This window comes from Bos grunniens, chromosome X (assembly GCF_055505025.1).
Source record: "Bos grunniens cultivar Pamir isolate PY7600 chromosome X, Bosgru_T2T1.0, whole genome shotgun sequence".
Lineage (NCBI taxonomy): Eukaryota > Metazoa > Chordata > Mammalia > Artiodactyla > Bovidae > Bos > Bos grunniens.
Window position 1 is genome coordinate 8,686,123 of NC_141194.1, and position 15,437 is coordinate 8,701,559.

At 40.7% G+C, this 15,437-nt stretch overlaps 1 protein-coding gene across 11 annotated transcripts in view; it reads right to left on the reverse strand.

The window, feature by feature from the left end:
* Positions 1 to 15,437, reverse strand: part of ARHGAP6 (Rho GTPase activating protein 6) — a 541,445-nt gene that overhangs the window by 95,932 nt on the left and 430,076 nt on the right. The window contains exon 1 of one of the 11 annotated variants that reach the window (XM_086386897.1): positions 10,447 to 10,940. The exons of 9 other annotated variants lie outside the window; for them this stretch is intronic. The gene's annotated coding sequence lies outside the window, so the exon portion shown is untranslated. Of the gene's footprint in view, positions 1 to 10,446; positions 10,941 to 15,437 lie in introns of those variants that run through there. One more of the 11 variants, XM_086386901.1, reaches the window with a different exon arrangement.

The window sequence follows — 15,437 nt, forward strand, 5'->3', positions numbered from 1 at the left end:
GGGCTATCTCTGTAGGATTTTACTCAGCCAGTGATGGCTAGTCATTAAGGAACCTTGGTTAAGAGAGGAACATGATCAGACTTGCATAAGGGAAAGATGACTGGAAACACTGTTGTAAAGGATTGAGGGAGAAAGCAAGCCAAAGATCCAGAGATCAGAAGAGACACTGGACTAGGTAGGATGCTGATTGAAATTGGAATAGATGGGGAGATACTTAGAACCACAAAAATGCTTGGGGGAAAACTGTATCTAGTTGGGGGCTGGGAAGGGGTAATCTAGGATGACTTAAACATTTCTGGTTTGAACAACTGGGACGATGATACACTAAATCACTAAGATGAGAATGAGCAGAAGGGAATTAGGTCTGGTGTGTGGGGGGGGCATGTGGAAAAGAAAGATGTTCAAATTTTGAAAGTGATATTTTATCTCTAAAAACAAATAAATAAAACACATTCCCAAATCTGGCAAAATAGAATCTGGCCAGTTTACATCTTTCTTGAGCCTTCGTCTTCTCTCAACTACAATAGTTCCTTCACAATCAAGTAATACATAGTTTTGGAAACTGCTCACAAATGACCACCCTTAGCATAATAAAAAATGAAATGTGGTGTTTTAAATTCCTCTGAGTCCATTATACATCATAGCCCATGACTCTTAACTTTGTAGAATTTGTAACTTCTTTGGAAAATTTGGAATTATTAGCCAAAAGGGAGAAAAGGCTTCATCTATTTGTAAAGACTTGAATGTATGGAGTTGCTGTCTCCTGCGACTTTAGTTCTTGCAGCAGCTGATGGTTCCAGAGAAGGCTACAGACAAACCCAGAAAGAGAAAAGAATGGGGCGCTTTCTTGAAAGCACGGCAGCTGTATTGATCAGGCTTTGGAAAAGTCATTTCTCAAAGGAGACGAAACTGTCCCCAGAGTCAATTGGTTCTTAACCCCATCCTTAGGACATGGCTGAAAAAACAATGTTCCTAGGAGAGAAAGTTATCAAATAATAAATGAAGAGGGACTTCAAAGACATCTCAAAAGCTGTATATTAGCAAATGTGTGGCATCTTAAAAATATCATTCAGTTACATTTTTGATTATGGGTAATGGACCAAGTTGTTTCATAATCACAAACATAATGTACCAGAAACTTGAATAATTGAAGCCTAAAGAGTTCACTCACACCTGGAAAAGTCTGTATGGGCTACTTCAGTTCATCACCCTTCATCCTCTCCACCATCTCATTGTCTTTTGCTGCTACCTGCCAATCAGCAGTCATAATACATTAAATAATCTCCATCTTCCCCTAGGTCCCAATTTTCTCAGTGTTCCCAGTTTATATTTCCACCATTGTGAATTTTTAATGACTTCGTTTCAAATTAAGTGCATGTAATTTCAACATTTTTTTTTTTAAGTTGGAAACATGAGGTTCATTCTGGGGAAATTATAAAATGAACACAACTCACAGGCTAAACCCTGTGATACTATGAACTACTTTCATAGTATCTTGGGATAAAGTCAGGAGGTGTGTGACTGTTTAAATGACTTAGAACAGTATTCTTCATTTTTATTTTTATCCTTAATGCAGTAGAGACATTTTGAGAATAAACGTCTAATTTCAGAGCCAAGAACACATAAAGTCAAGGAAATGTCACAATACAATGGCTGGGAAAGCTGCAAACATGTCTTAGAGTTATAGTTGGATTGCTTTTTAAGGTGTGATAAATTAGTGATCCCGGGGTCGGGAAGATCCCCTGGGCAAGGAAATGGCAACCCACTTCAATATTCTTGCCTGGAGAATCCCATGGACAGAGGAGCCTAGTGGGCTATGGTCCATGGTGTCGCAGAGTCAGACTCGACTGAGCGACTAAATAACAACTGTATAGAGCACAGTAGTACAATATCTTCAAGTCCAGAGGCAAACATAAAAGCTTGCTATTTTTTGTGTTTGCTTTTTATGTATTATTTGTGTGAAAAGTCTTATAAACTAATTATAGTACAGTACTATATAGCCGATTGTGTTAGTTGGGCACCTAGGCTAACTTTGTTGGACTTAACGAATAAACTGGACTTATGATCTCAATCTTGGAACAGAGCTCTTTCGTATGTAGGGGACTTAGGATACTTGGACGAATGCATCCACCTTCCTTGTCTCAATCTACATCATCTTTTAAAATTAAAGAGCTTTTTCTCAAAACATTCATCCAAGGTTTATGCAAGTTATCCTAAAGTTTTAATCAGAGTATTCTCAATGAAGCATTTACCCTGAAATCTAAAATCAGCTTTTTTTTCCTGCCTCCTCATTTCTTCATTCAGGTTGCTACAGCTTAGGACAGAGTCCCCGGATGCAGCGCCCATGGAACCACACAGACCAGTGTGTGTGGGGGGGAGGGCAGTCCATGAGCTTTCCACATCTCCTGGTTGCCTCTTCCTAGAGTTCCCAGGGTCACAGTGTTTACATGTGTAAAATATATTTGCCTTTATATTATGAAAACTGTCAAATATGAGCAAAGACAGAGACTAGACTAATGACCACACAGAAGTTTTGCGGCAGGTATCTGCTCTGCAGTTGAGCGCATATGGTTTTCTGATTGGCCCACACAATCAGGATTGAGAACCACTGTGCTCAAATGTTGACCAGATTCGGGTTGGGTTCTAGTAAGTCTGCTCTTCCTAGAAAATTCAAGACATTAACTACCACCAAAGAAAGATGCAAATTTACCACAAGATGTGATTTTCTGAACTAACATGAGCTTTAAGGCACCCAGCAGTAAGCGTGTTCTGCTTTCTTTTATTGAACAAATGCAGTGATGCCATAAGCTCATTCATTCTTCATTCATTCAACAACCACAACAACAAATGACTTGAACCTGACACTCAGAGATGAAAACCTATACTCTTAGCCACTAAACATCCTGGCTGGTGGATACAAAGCTTGAGAGATGCTCTTCAGCCTGCAGTCAAGTTCTGTGGAGGCAGAGAGAAGTATAGTGCGGAGTTACTAGACAGAAAGTGTGGCAGCCAAAATAATAGCCCCTGCCCCCAAAGATGGCCACCTCTTAATTCTTGTGACTGTGTTACCTTACCTGGCAAAAGGGGCTGTGTAGATGTGATTAAGTTAAGGCATCCTGAGATAGTGAGGTTATTATGGATTATCCAGACAAATGCAACGTCATCAAAGAGTCCTTACCAGAGGGAGGCAGAGGTGGCTGTGTGTGTGTGTGTGAGAGAGATTGATTTGAAGATACTAGGCTCACAGCTTTAAAGATGAAGGAAAGAGCCATAAGCCAAGAAATGCAGGCAGCTACTAAAAGCTGGAAAAGGCAAGGTACAGATTCTCCCCCAGGGCCCCCAAAAGGAATGCAGCCTTTGATCTCAGTGGAGTGAGCTGCTGCTGCTAAGTCGCTTCAGTCGTGTCCAACCCTGTGGGACCCCATAGATGGCAGCCCACCAGGCTCCCCCATCCCTGGGATTCTCCAGGCAAGAACACTGGAGTGGGTTGCCATTTCCTTCTCCAATGCATGAAAGTGAAAAGTGAAAGCGAAGCCACTCAGTCGTGTCCAACTCTTAGTGACCCCATGGACTGCAGCCTACCAGGCTCCTCCATCCATGGGATTTTCCAGACAAGAGTACTGGAGTGGGGTGCCATTGCCTTCTCTGCAGTGGAGTGAGACTGACATCCAAAACTGTATGACATTAAATTTCTGATGCTTTCAATTTATGATAATCTGTCACATCAGCAATAAATAGGAAACTAACAGAGAAGGAATAGGAGGGAGCATTAGAAGAGAATGTTGGTGAGGTCAAGGGGACTGAGTTCAGATGAGGATAAGCTCCCAAACACTGTAGAAGGTAGATCTCGACCTGTCAGATTTTTATCTCCTGGTGCTCAAGTGCTGCTTCACACTAGAGGTATCCCGCCAATGATTTAAGCTGGAAGGTTTCCAAGACTGGAATCCTGAAAGCACTTTCCCCACTAACTAGAATTTTAGAAAGTTACACATAGTAAATATTTCAGGCTTGTGGTTCGTATAGTCTTTGTCACAACTACTCAGATCTGCCAATGCAGCACAAAGGCGGCCGTAAACCACATGTAAACAAAAGTTCCAATAAAATTTTAGTCATCAGTTCAGTCACTCAGTCATGTCCGACTCTAGCATGCCAGGCCTCCCTTTCCATCAGCAACTCCTGGATTTTACCCAAACTCATGTCCATTGAGTTGGTGACGCCATCCAACCATCTCATCCTCTGTCGTCCCCTTCTCCTCCTGCCCTCAATCTCTCCCAGCATCAGGGTCTTTTCAAATGAGTCAGTTCTTCGCATCAGGTGGCCAAAATTGAGCCACCAAATATCAGGTGGCTGAGTTTCAGCTTCAACATCAGTCCTTCCAATGAACTCCCAGAACTGATCTCCTTTAGGATGGACTGGTTGGATCTCCTTGCAGTCCAAGGGACTCTCAAGAGTCTTCTCCAACACCACGGTTCAAAAGCATCAATTCTTCAGTGCTCAGCTTTCTTTACAGTCCAACTCTCACATCCATACGTGACTACTGGAAAAGCCATAGCCTTGACTAAATGGACCTTTGTTGGCAAAGTAATGTCTCTGCTTTTTAATATGCTGTCTAGGTTGGTCATAACTTTCCTTCCAAGGAGTAAGTGTCTTTTAGTCATAGACACTAAAATTCTGATGTCATATAATTTTCAAGTCACAAAATATTATTCTTCTGACTTTTTTCAACCATTTAAAAATGGAAAAACCTTTCTAGGCATGGAGGTCATACAAAAACAATTTGGCCCACTGATTGTAGTTTGCCAACCCCTGATATAAAGAGATTGGGGTCACTTAGGACCCTATACATATTTATTTGGCATCTACTCTCACGTGGCCAAGACCCAGTCCCTAGCACCCTGCATCATGAGCTATATATATCAGCTAGATTCATGAGAGCAAGAGCCTTGTCTGGTTTACTGACCTTGGTGTTCCCAGTACCCAAGATAGTGCCTGGCAATTAATTATCACTGAAGAAGAAATAATTCACAAATAATAAATATCTGTCAGTCTAAGAACTACATGGATAAGGTACATCATGAGTCCAATAGGAAATTGGAAACTCACCAACTCATGTAATACTGTGTCTATGAGGGAGAATATCTTCTGGATTTGAATAAATTGCTAAGAAACAGTCTTTTGAAACAAAGCCTGTAGATGAGCCCCCAAATGCCAGTATATGGGGGCAGAAAATAAGTGTAAGAATATGAGCCCTGAGGAATAATGAAACTATGACACTCACACTCACACATCAGATCTCTTATGAGCAGGAAGACACAAACACAAAGGTCAGTGTTGCCCTGCGACACTCACTACATGGGCCCCGGAGCAATAAACAAGCACCCTGAAGCACGCCAAAGCCCACCAGCACAGCCTAGAATGTTTCTGGCTGTTCCTCAATTCTGAAACACACACTCCAGGCCAGCATTTTTCTTTGGTGACTGTTTATCTCATAAGTGGATGACTCATTTTAAGGTTCTCCGGATCCAGTTTTTGAGAGGTTGTCACAGGATTTTTTTTCTTTTAGATTGAAAGTGGATGATTTCTAATTTGCTTTCATTTCATAAATGTGAGATTGAAAGTGACCCAATGTTTCTGGATAGACAAAAGACCTTGATATTATAAAAATATCCTTTCATTCTGGGATACCATGGGGCAGCACTAATAAAGGGTAACAAAAGGATATAGCACAGTGGTTCTTGGGGGTGATTTTGCCCCCTCAGGGGACATTTGGCAATTTCTGGAAACATTTTTGACTATCATGACTCTCAGGTGGGTTTCCTACTGGCAACTAGTGAGTAGACATCAGGGATTGCCTCAACATCCTACCATACACAGGATAGCCCCCTGTGCCCACAATGAACTACCTGGCTCCAGATGTTCACGATACAGAGATGGAAAAAACCTGGCCTAGCATGAGTTAGGTCTGCTCTTAGGTCCAAATCTCACACAATCGCCTTAAAATGATGGTGTCAGAAGATATTAACACTCAAGTATCCGTTTTGTTTATCATCAAAGGTATGCACCCTTATATATTCCCTTATGCATGATTATGTATATTATACATGTAGTTTTCTGTATGTTATATAAATAAATAAACAGAATCCTAGAAGTTATGTAGAATTAGCATTAAGAAGGACAAACGCCACAAGCCAATTTAAAAGAGACAAACAAAAAAGCCTCAAATCTTCATTAACTGGAGAACAAATCACCGAAAGCATTAACTAAAGAGATTTCCTTCCCGCCAGAAGTATATGTCTCCACATTGAGAAAAAAGAAGCAAAAGGCAAACTGAAAAACCAACCATCTAATATCTGTGATTTATTCAGAAAGGTCATTCTTCTGAGCTAAATCGCATCTTTACAAACAGACTTGATTTTCCCATGAAATAAAATTGACTGAAATGATTTTGGTTTTGGTCTATACCACATTGTTTTCTTATGTCCTTGAGACTCGTCTCTAATTGCAGCATCTCTTTAACCTCATCCAACTGTAAACTTCCCAAAGCCCAGTGAGCCAATAAGAAGTGATACAAGGCTCCTCAAAATACGGCCAGTAGACCTGGGGCAGTGGAATTACCTGGGCAGATGATTCTTGTCAACATGTAGGTTTTTGGGCTCTAAGGCAGATTCAGGGAATTAGGGTCACAAGGAACAGGGCCCAAATACCTTCGCCATAAACCAGAATCCTCAGGAGATTCTCATCTTTGCACAATAAAGATTGGGACCCACTGGGATGGCAGTAAAGACTTGGATTCATATGGTTATGAGCTCTTTGGCATGATTCAGAACATCTCTAAGCCTCAGTTTTCTCATAAATAAGATGGAGCAAAGAATAAGACTTACTCCCAGGTTTGTAGTGATGGTATGAGACAATGCAAGTGAATTGTTTGCTGAGTGCGTATGAGTTCCCAGCAAGCCCTAAATACATGGTAATTAAAGTTATAATTGGACTTCACTGGTGGCTCAGATGGTAAAGAATCTGCCTGCCATGCAGGAGACCGGAGTTCCGTTGCTGGGTTAGGAAGGTCCCCTAGAGAAGGGAATGGCAACCCACTTGACTATCCTTGCCTGAAAAATTCCATGGACAGAGGAGCCTGAAGGGGTACAGTCCATGGGGTCACAAAGAGTCAGACTGGACCGAGTGACTAAGCATGTTTACACACACACAAATTTATAATTAATTTTAACCATCATTCCTCTAAATTGGCCTCCCTTTCAAAAACTTAGCAGTTTTAGTGATACCAATAACTCTTAAGAAATGTGTGTTGAATTCATGAATAAACGGTTCCACTATGAGTAAGATGGAGGAGGGCATGGCAACCAACTCCATATTCTTGCCTGAAGAATCCCATGGACAGAGGAGCCTGGTGGGCTACAGGCCATAGTGTTGCATAGAGCTGGACACGACTGAAGCGACTTAGCATGCTCGCATGCACAGCTGGACTGTGATTCCACATAGGTGAGAAGCAGAAGGAAAGACCAGATCAGTAAGTTAAGGGTGGGAAAACCGGCATGCCATTTAAATAAACCATGCCAGGGGCTGAATTTCTTTTGTCTTCTACTGTGGCCACCTGTCATTTACTAATAATTAATACTTGCTGAAGTATGGCATAAGTTTAAATACCAGGCTCACAACCCACATTTCTGAAAAGGGCTGCCTAGTTCTTTATAACTCCAAAATAAACACATCTCCAATGACAAGGAAATCCCTTCCTCATGAGTTTCCGGGCAAAGTTGAGGGTATTTGCATAGCTGTTACACTCCTGTTTGGACTCTTCAAAGAGGTTATTCCTTTATGAACTCAACAAATAACTTTTGCTAATTCTTCTTCTCTTGATTCTTCAAGCACTCCTTCTCAACAGATCTTTAGGAATATTTAATACTTCTATATCTTGCTTAATTTTTTGTATTATTTGTATATTCTGCTTTGTTTTCAAAAGCAGAAACTTTAGAAAATTCTGAACATTTGGTTGGTATAACAGTGCATTTTTACTTTTTGCCTTAGTATATTAGCTATTGATTGCTAGTACAAGAGGTGCCAAAATATGTTAAGAGTAACATGATGGAAAAATGGACTTCACTCATTCAACAAATATTAACGAGCACCTTTGATAAGCCAGGCACCGTTCTAGATACTGTGGATTCATTGGAGAACAAAACAAAGAGCTCTCCTCTCAAGGAGTGTCCAGGCCAGTGGAGGAAACTGATGAGAAATAAACATAATCAATGAGTCGATTACATAGCAAGTAATAAAGTGATAAGCTCCAAAGAAAAAGAGAAGGTAGAGGAAAGTGAGGGGCATCAGGAGTGTTGGGAAGGTTTCCAGGGCAACCTTACTGAGAAGGTGATATTTGAACTAACTCTTATGGAGGTGAGGTAATGAGCCAGGCAGATTTCAGGAGATGAGCATCCCAGACAAGTATGAGTTGACACAGGGGCAGCTTGGGGCTGTGGCTAAAAGCAAAGGTTGGCAAGCTTGGCTGCCTGGGCTTGAGTCCCAGTTCTGCCACTTTCCAGCCATGTGGCTTTTCACAAGCTTATTTTCTCTCCCCATGCTTTGTTTTCCTAATCCATGAAATGGGGATGATGACAAGCCAGGGCCTGGAAAATTACTGACTGTGAACCAAATCCCATCTACTGATTGTTTTTGCAAATAAAGTTTTATTGGCACATAGCCACAGTCATTCCTTTCGGAACTGTCTACAACTGCTTTCACACTACAATGGCGGAGTTGAGTGGTTCTAACAGAGACTGGCCTGTAAAGGTGGAAATATTTACTATATGACTCTTTATAGAGAAAGTTTGCTGGCCCCTGGACTACACTAAAAGTAAAGGCACACCTATGATTAGGGTTTCTCTTTGGGATCATCATTCTCCTCTCCTAAGATTTTGTTTCTCTGGGCAACATCCCAAAGAACCTATAAATATATCACATGACACAGTAAGACTTGGGGACATTGTAAAGTATGTAAAAGCTGGAGTGAAATAAAAGTGGTTCTCTGCAAATGGCCTATTTGTCTGGATTACTGATAAACCAAAATTGAAATGAACACTGTGAAACCCAGTGCTGTGCTACCACCACTCAAAAACAACAAACAAACAAACAAACAACTCCCAAATTTCTCTCGTCACATCTTGTTTCACTCATACATCTTGTTTCAGTGGAAAGAACCTTTGGCAGGGAAGAGACACAACCACATATTCGAAGTTCCCAAAGGCGAAAACATCAGAACAAAAGGCCAGTTTCATCTCTGTGTATCCTGAGTTGAATTGTGGACTTGTCTACCAGCCACCGATTTAATTCTGAGTTTTAAGATTCACTTGAATCTTGGATGGGGAAGAGATAAAAGAGCCTGCACAGATCCCAAGAGTGTGGAAAAATGGAGACCCTTGCAAGAATTAGAAACTTCTCAATGACAGCTCCAGCAGCTGATGGTTTTGCTTGTCTTTCTATACTTAAATTTAGTTCACTGAAATTAGAATGACAGACCTCCAGAGATGGATTGGACCTTGGAGATATGGCTAACATTGTCCACTCTCTGCTAGCTACTGTTCTAAGTCCTTTATTTATATTAACTCATATAATTCCTACAACAACTCTAAGAACTTTGTTACCATTATTATCCCCATATTTCAGATGAGATTATCTTAACGTGTCAAGATCACGCACCTAGTAAATGGCAGAATTGGAATTTGCAGCCAGGATGTAGATTCCAGAATCTAGACACTCACAACCGTATGTATTTCACCACATCTCCTGATGAATCAATCCAATTCCTACCTTTGCAAAGGAGCAAAGAAAAATCCAAAGAAGTTAGGTGACCCCTGCAATAGCAGTGGGATCTGCATTGTAAGAGTCACATTCTACCTTTTCCACCACTGAGTCTTTTCATTCTGAGACATACCCTTATAATAGTATAAACCAGAAATTATGTAAAAATCCAAAAGCTTAAGGTTTTACTCTTCTATAAAGCAGAGCACATTCGATTTATGATTAGGCTTATCTAATGTCTGAGCTGTTCTGCAAAGCCTGTATTTATCATAGCCACGGAAACTAAAATCTTGCCCTGAGTTCAAGAAGTCTAGAGGGGCACATAAACTACTTTACCCTTTCAGACCTGAAAACAGCCTGTGCTGAATCTTTGTAGAAATCAGCCCAGATCCACTTCATCACGGCACGCTCCTTTCTGGTCCGATTTGCTCATTTCAAGCTGCTCCAATATCATCAATCAATCTAAAAATAATGTTCCCATAAATCTCCATTGGCACAGACAGCCTTAGCTGTCACACATTTCAGACACTAATCAATCCACTTTTCTTCCCAAATCACAAGACAAATGTGGAAGGATCACAACATTATATCACAATAATCTGGAAAAGACGAAGTATAGATATTTATATTGCTTACCCATGAATTATATTCAGCTGTGTCTTTGCTGTCCTCTCTAATTTCACTGAGCTAAGCTTGGAGTAGGAACTTGAGTCTGTTTAAAAAAAATTATTTTTTTGATGAAAAATACATCCTGAAATGGCAGATTGCAGCGAGTGTCTGAGAAATGGCCCAGCTGGCATAGCTGTGACTCCCACGATACCTTTTGTTGCCAGAGACCTCTGCTACCATACGTCTCGGGACCAAAAAAAAAAAAAAAAAAAAAGCTATCTTTTCATCGGACCATTGAGAAGTTCCTGTCCCTTCAGAATGGAGGCAGGCTGTGTCGCTGAGTGAGTGTGCGAGTGACTGAGTGTGTGTGTGTGTGTGTGTGAAAGCAGTGCTAAGGGGGAGGAACAAAAAGAATGCAGAGAAATTGAAACTGGATTTCCTGATTTTTATTTTAATAAGACTATTTTGAAGAGATATTCTGGAGTTACAAAAGGATTCCTCTAAAAAAATCCCCCTTTCCACAGGGATCTACAAATGGTAATTGGATTGTAACTGTGCAAACTGTCCTTATTAGGAATCAACCAAAGAATGACGGAAGCCTCGGGTAAAACCTCTGAGAGCGTGATAAAGCACATAGGGTGCTTTCTTTGTTTAGGATAAAGTCTCAGTTCTTGCATTCCATTTTAAAAACACAGACTTCTTCATTTTTCTAACACTAGTAAAAAAAAAAACACTAAACAAAAAGGTTTCATTCTCCCTTATACTGAAGCACAACACATGCTCTGAATTTTACGCTCTTTGTAAAACAATAGTCCTTGAGAAGTTGTTCATTTCCTGCACAGGGGGTGTGGAGGTCAGAGTGGGTGTAACCACTGTGGCCCTGTTTAGGAGGGTGCAGGTTGGGGGTGGGGGCAGCAGGGAGACAGCCTTGAAGAACAGAGAGAAAAGGAAAGATTAAAAACATATCGTGATCACTAATTACCTTGATCTCCATGTATTCCACATGGCACTGAACCAAAAATAACTCAAAAAGACATCTTTGTTTTCCATTCAATATGAAGTTATAGTTCTCCTGTGGTCACAAGTTCCAACAAAAGAATCACTGTGATTATAACTGACAAACTGAGCAATAATTTCATGGAAGAGCTTACTGACTCAAAATTTAGGGACTCGGTACATTTTTTACTAGGATTCTGTGAGGTTAATCATCACTTGATATAAGCCACACACAGCTTCTGTTGCTCCTGATATTTATTTAGTGAGAGGAAAGAATTTAAAAACAATAAAATACATCAGATGTTTTTCTTTACTAGAACAATTACACTTAAAGAGAAATTCAGAGTAAAAATTTGCCTGTTGTAGCATATACCCTCACCTCCACTAACCTCAAAACTCAGATGTTGAAAAGTCATCATTTCAGCAGATAGTGAATAAGGTTCATGTAATCTGAATACTCATTTATGGAATTTAGACCCACCAAAGTTATTTAATATAATACTTTGCATGGAAATGATAAGTATGCGATTCATTTGTCATTGTTGGGCAAGTGATCTTTCAGTTTATGAATAGATGCAAGCACCCTGTAGTCCTCAGTGAATCCTTATTAAGTGTCAGATATTGTTCTAAACATTTTATGGGCACTGACTCATTTAACTGATGAAAGAATTATAAAAAGTAGTTTACATTTTTATCCCCATATAATAGATGAAAAACAGAAGCTCAAGAGGTTAAGTAACTTACTCCCAAATTCACAGCTCATAAGTAATGCAGCTGTGATCCCAACTATATTAAAGTTTTTCTATGAAATTGGCTGGAAGACAAAGCCATAGTTCACAAGCAGCTGTAGTTAGAGCCACGTCATGGTGTTCAGTAAGAAATAGACGCAGGGATTTAATGAGTACAATTACCTAAGCCTGGAGTGGCTTGTTCATTTGATGGAGACAACACTGTCAGGTCCATGAATGTTTCATGTGAAAGTGAGCATTTCTTCAAGTGGCTAATCTCAAGTAATCTTAAGAGACAATGTTTTGTGAAATTCCTAGTTTGTTTTAACAGTGGAAACAAGTCAAGCCTTGAGAGGATATGCAGAAATAATGGAGAAGTTGAGTATCTCTGGCATTCTTTGGGAAAATGCATTCAAGCCAGAAAAACAAGGGGTGACATACGGAATCTTCTTTAAGATTCAAATACTCTTTAAGTAGAACCAAGAAGAGGCCAAAAAGTCACCCAAACAGCCTTTGAAATAAGTATCAGGAAGCAATCATAAGGTCCAATCTGTGGAAGAGTTTTGCCACCCAGAAAAAAAATGCCAGGAACACGGTGATCTTTTACCCACTTAACTCTTGATTAGCCAAGGACACCAAACAACAATTTACAGCCTCAATATCTAAGCCATTAAGCATTTACTCCTGACTCTTATTCTGGATTATTACTGTTTATATCACTAGGGACATTTTGCACTTTCAGGGCAAAAATATTATAGAACCACTTTCAAACTTTTGGAGTGAACACATTTCTGATGATACCACTGTTTTGCTTAAAACCCTTTGATGTCTCCTCTTTAGCTCATGGATAAAGTTCAGATTCCTCAGCATGGCATCCATTGCCATGTGTGCTGATTTAAACAGAATAAAATCAAATATTCATTGCAAAACAGAAAATAATAATAATTGAATATATTGAGCATATATTAGGTGATATGCACTACACATGTGGTATGCATTCACTCCCACAATTGCATATTATGGGTGTGGTCATGGAGATATAGAAACAGACGAAAAGACTCACAGGCTGCACAAAGACTTCTTCATGGGCTCTCAGCTAGATGACCCATCCCAGTCTCCTTTGCACAGAGTAGAGGTCATATGACTAAACTCTAAGCAATGGACTGTAGGAGGAAGTGACAGGCTTCATTTCTAGCCTTGGCCCATAAAAACCTGGAGACAACATCTCTCAAAGCTACATGAGGTCATCCCAGGCATGGACCACACTTCTCAATATTCATGCCCAAGCGTCCCCTGCTCTTCAGTTCTGACCACCTCTGGGATCTGCCTTAACCAATCAAACGTGGCAGAAATGACAGTGAGATAATTCTGGACCTAAGACTTAAGAAGTCCTGGCAATTTCCACTTTTGCATTCTTGGGACCCTTGAACTACCATGTCATAACTGTGGCTACTCTACTGGAGAAACCACCTGGAGAGGCCACATGGAGCGTGAGAAGAGCTTAGCTGTCCCAATGTCTCAGCTCAATCCAGCTTCCAGACAACCTCCCAGTTGAGTGAAGTCTTATGAGTGACCTCTGTCAAGGCCAGCAGAAGTGTTCAGCTGAGCCCAGATCAGATTACAGGACCATCAGCGAATAAAGCAGTGGTTGTTTTAGGCCACCAAAGCTGGGGGGCAGGGAGGGCGGGGGTTTTTTTTGAGGCAGTGAATAACCAAATCAATATCTTCTTGTGTTGAAGATAGTGGAGCAACAGGAAAAAACAGCTTGGGTCCTTGAATCCTTGTTTGGAACACAGCCATCCTACCAATCATAGAGACTATGACAATACGAAAGTGAAAGTGAAAGAGAAAGGTGCTCAGTCGTGTCCGACTCTTTGTGACCCCACGGACTGTTCTTCAGGCAAGAATACTGGAGTGGGTAGCCTTTTCCTTCTCCAGGGGATCTTCCCAACTCAGGGATTGAACCCAGGTCTCCAGCCACCAGGAAAGCCCAACAATATGAGTGAGTAACAAACATTATGGTGAGATTTGGGAACGTTTGTGATATGGCAATCAACCTCACCTTTTTAAACTTCTTTTGTACACACAGATCACAATTCTAAACAGTTTGAATCTGGAGTCCTATCCCTGGAACTTCTCATGTACGTCTCCCCACTGATCCACGTGGCAGGTCATTCCTTCAGTTTCAACATTTTCACATGGAAAGGAAGTAGCTGATCAACCGGATGATAAAATAAAAACTATTCTTTATAAGTCACTTTGCAGAACATGTAGAAAGTCTTTTAGGAACAAAAGAATAAATAGTTTTAAATAATATATAGCAAATATTTAGAAACAGGTGATGCTTCTTTTAGAATTATGACTTGATATGATGCAATGGCATAGTGAAATTTCATCTAGATCATATTTATCACTGATCAAACTTTTGCTGGTCCAATTACCCTCTTTTGACCAGTAACATAGAACTAGCACTTGAGGTCTTAGTATTTTTTGTGATGGTATGTAAAAAATGTGAAAAATTGTTAAGGACATTTCAATCCTTCTGATACTGTACAGAGTACAGTGAAGATGTGGTATCTTTTAGTTGCATTATCAGACTCTACCTTTATATTGGGCTTCCCTGGTGGCTCAGTGGTAAAGAATCCACCTGCAATGCAGGGGTTTTATCCCAGGGCCAGGAAGGTCCCCTGGAGGAGGAAATGGCAACCCCCTCCAGTATTCTTGCTTGGAGAATCTCATGGACGGAGGAGCCTGGTGGGCTGCAGTCCATGGGGTAGTGAATGAGTGGGATACGACGGAGCGACTAAACAACAACAAGTAAAAACACAGAAGGACGATTCTGCATTCTCTCGTGGCTATCATTTGCTTCCCTAACAATACTTATCTGCCCTCTTCACTCCCAGCACTTGACCTTTGTCTCATTTCTAGTATTCTCTTGCTCCTACTGTCACCCACTTGCAGACAGACTAACTTTCAGATCCTTCAGATCTAAATATCTACCATCAAAGCCAAGTATTAGATATCTGGAAAGTTACTAAAGGCCACAAATCTGAAACAATCAAAACCACAACAAAGAGTCTCTAACACCTGGCGGTGGTGGTGGTTTAGTAGCTCAGTCGTGTTGAACTCTTGCAACCCCATGGACTGTAGCCTGCCAGGTTCCTCTTTCCATGGGATTCTCCAGGTAAGAATACAGGAGTGGGTTGCCATCTCCTTCTCCAGGGGATCTTCCTGACCCAGGAAATGAACCCAGGTCTCCTGCATTGCAGGCAGATTCTTTACCGACTGAGCTAC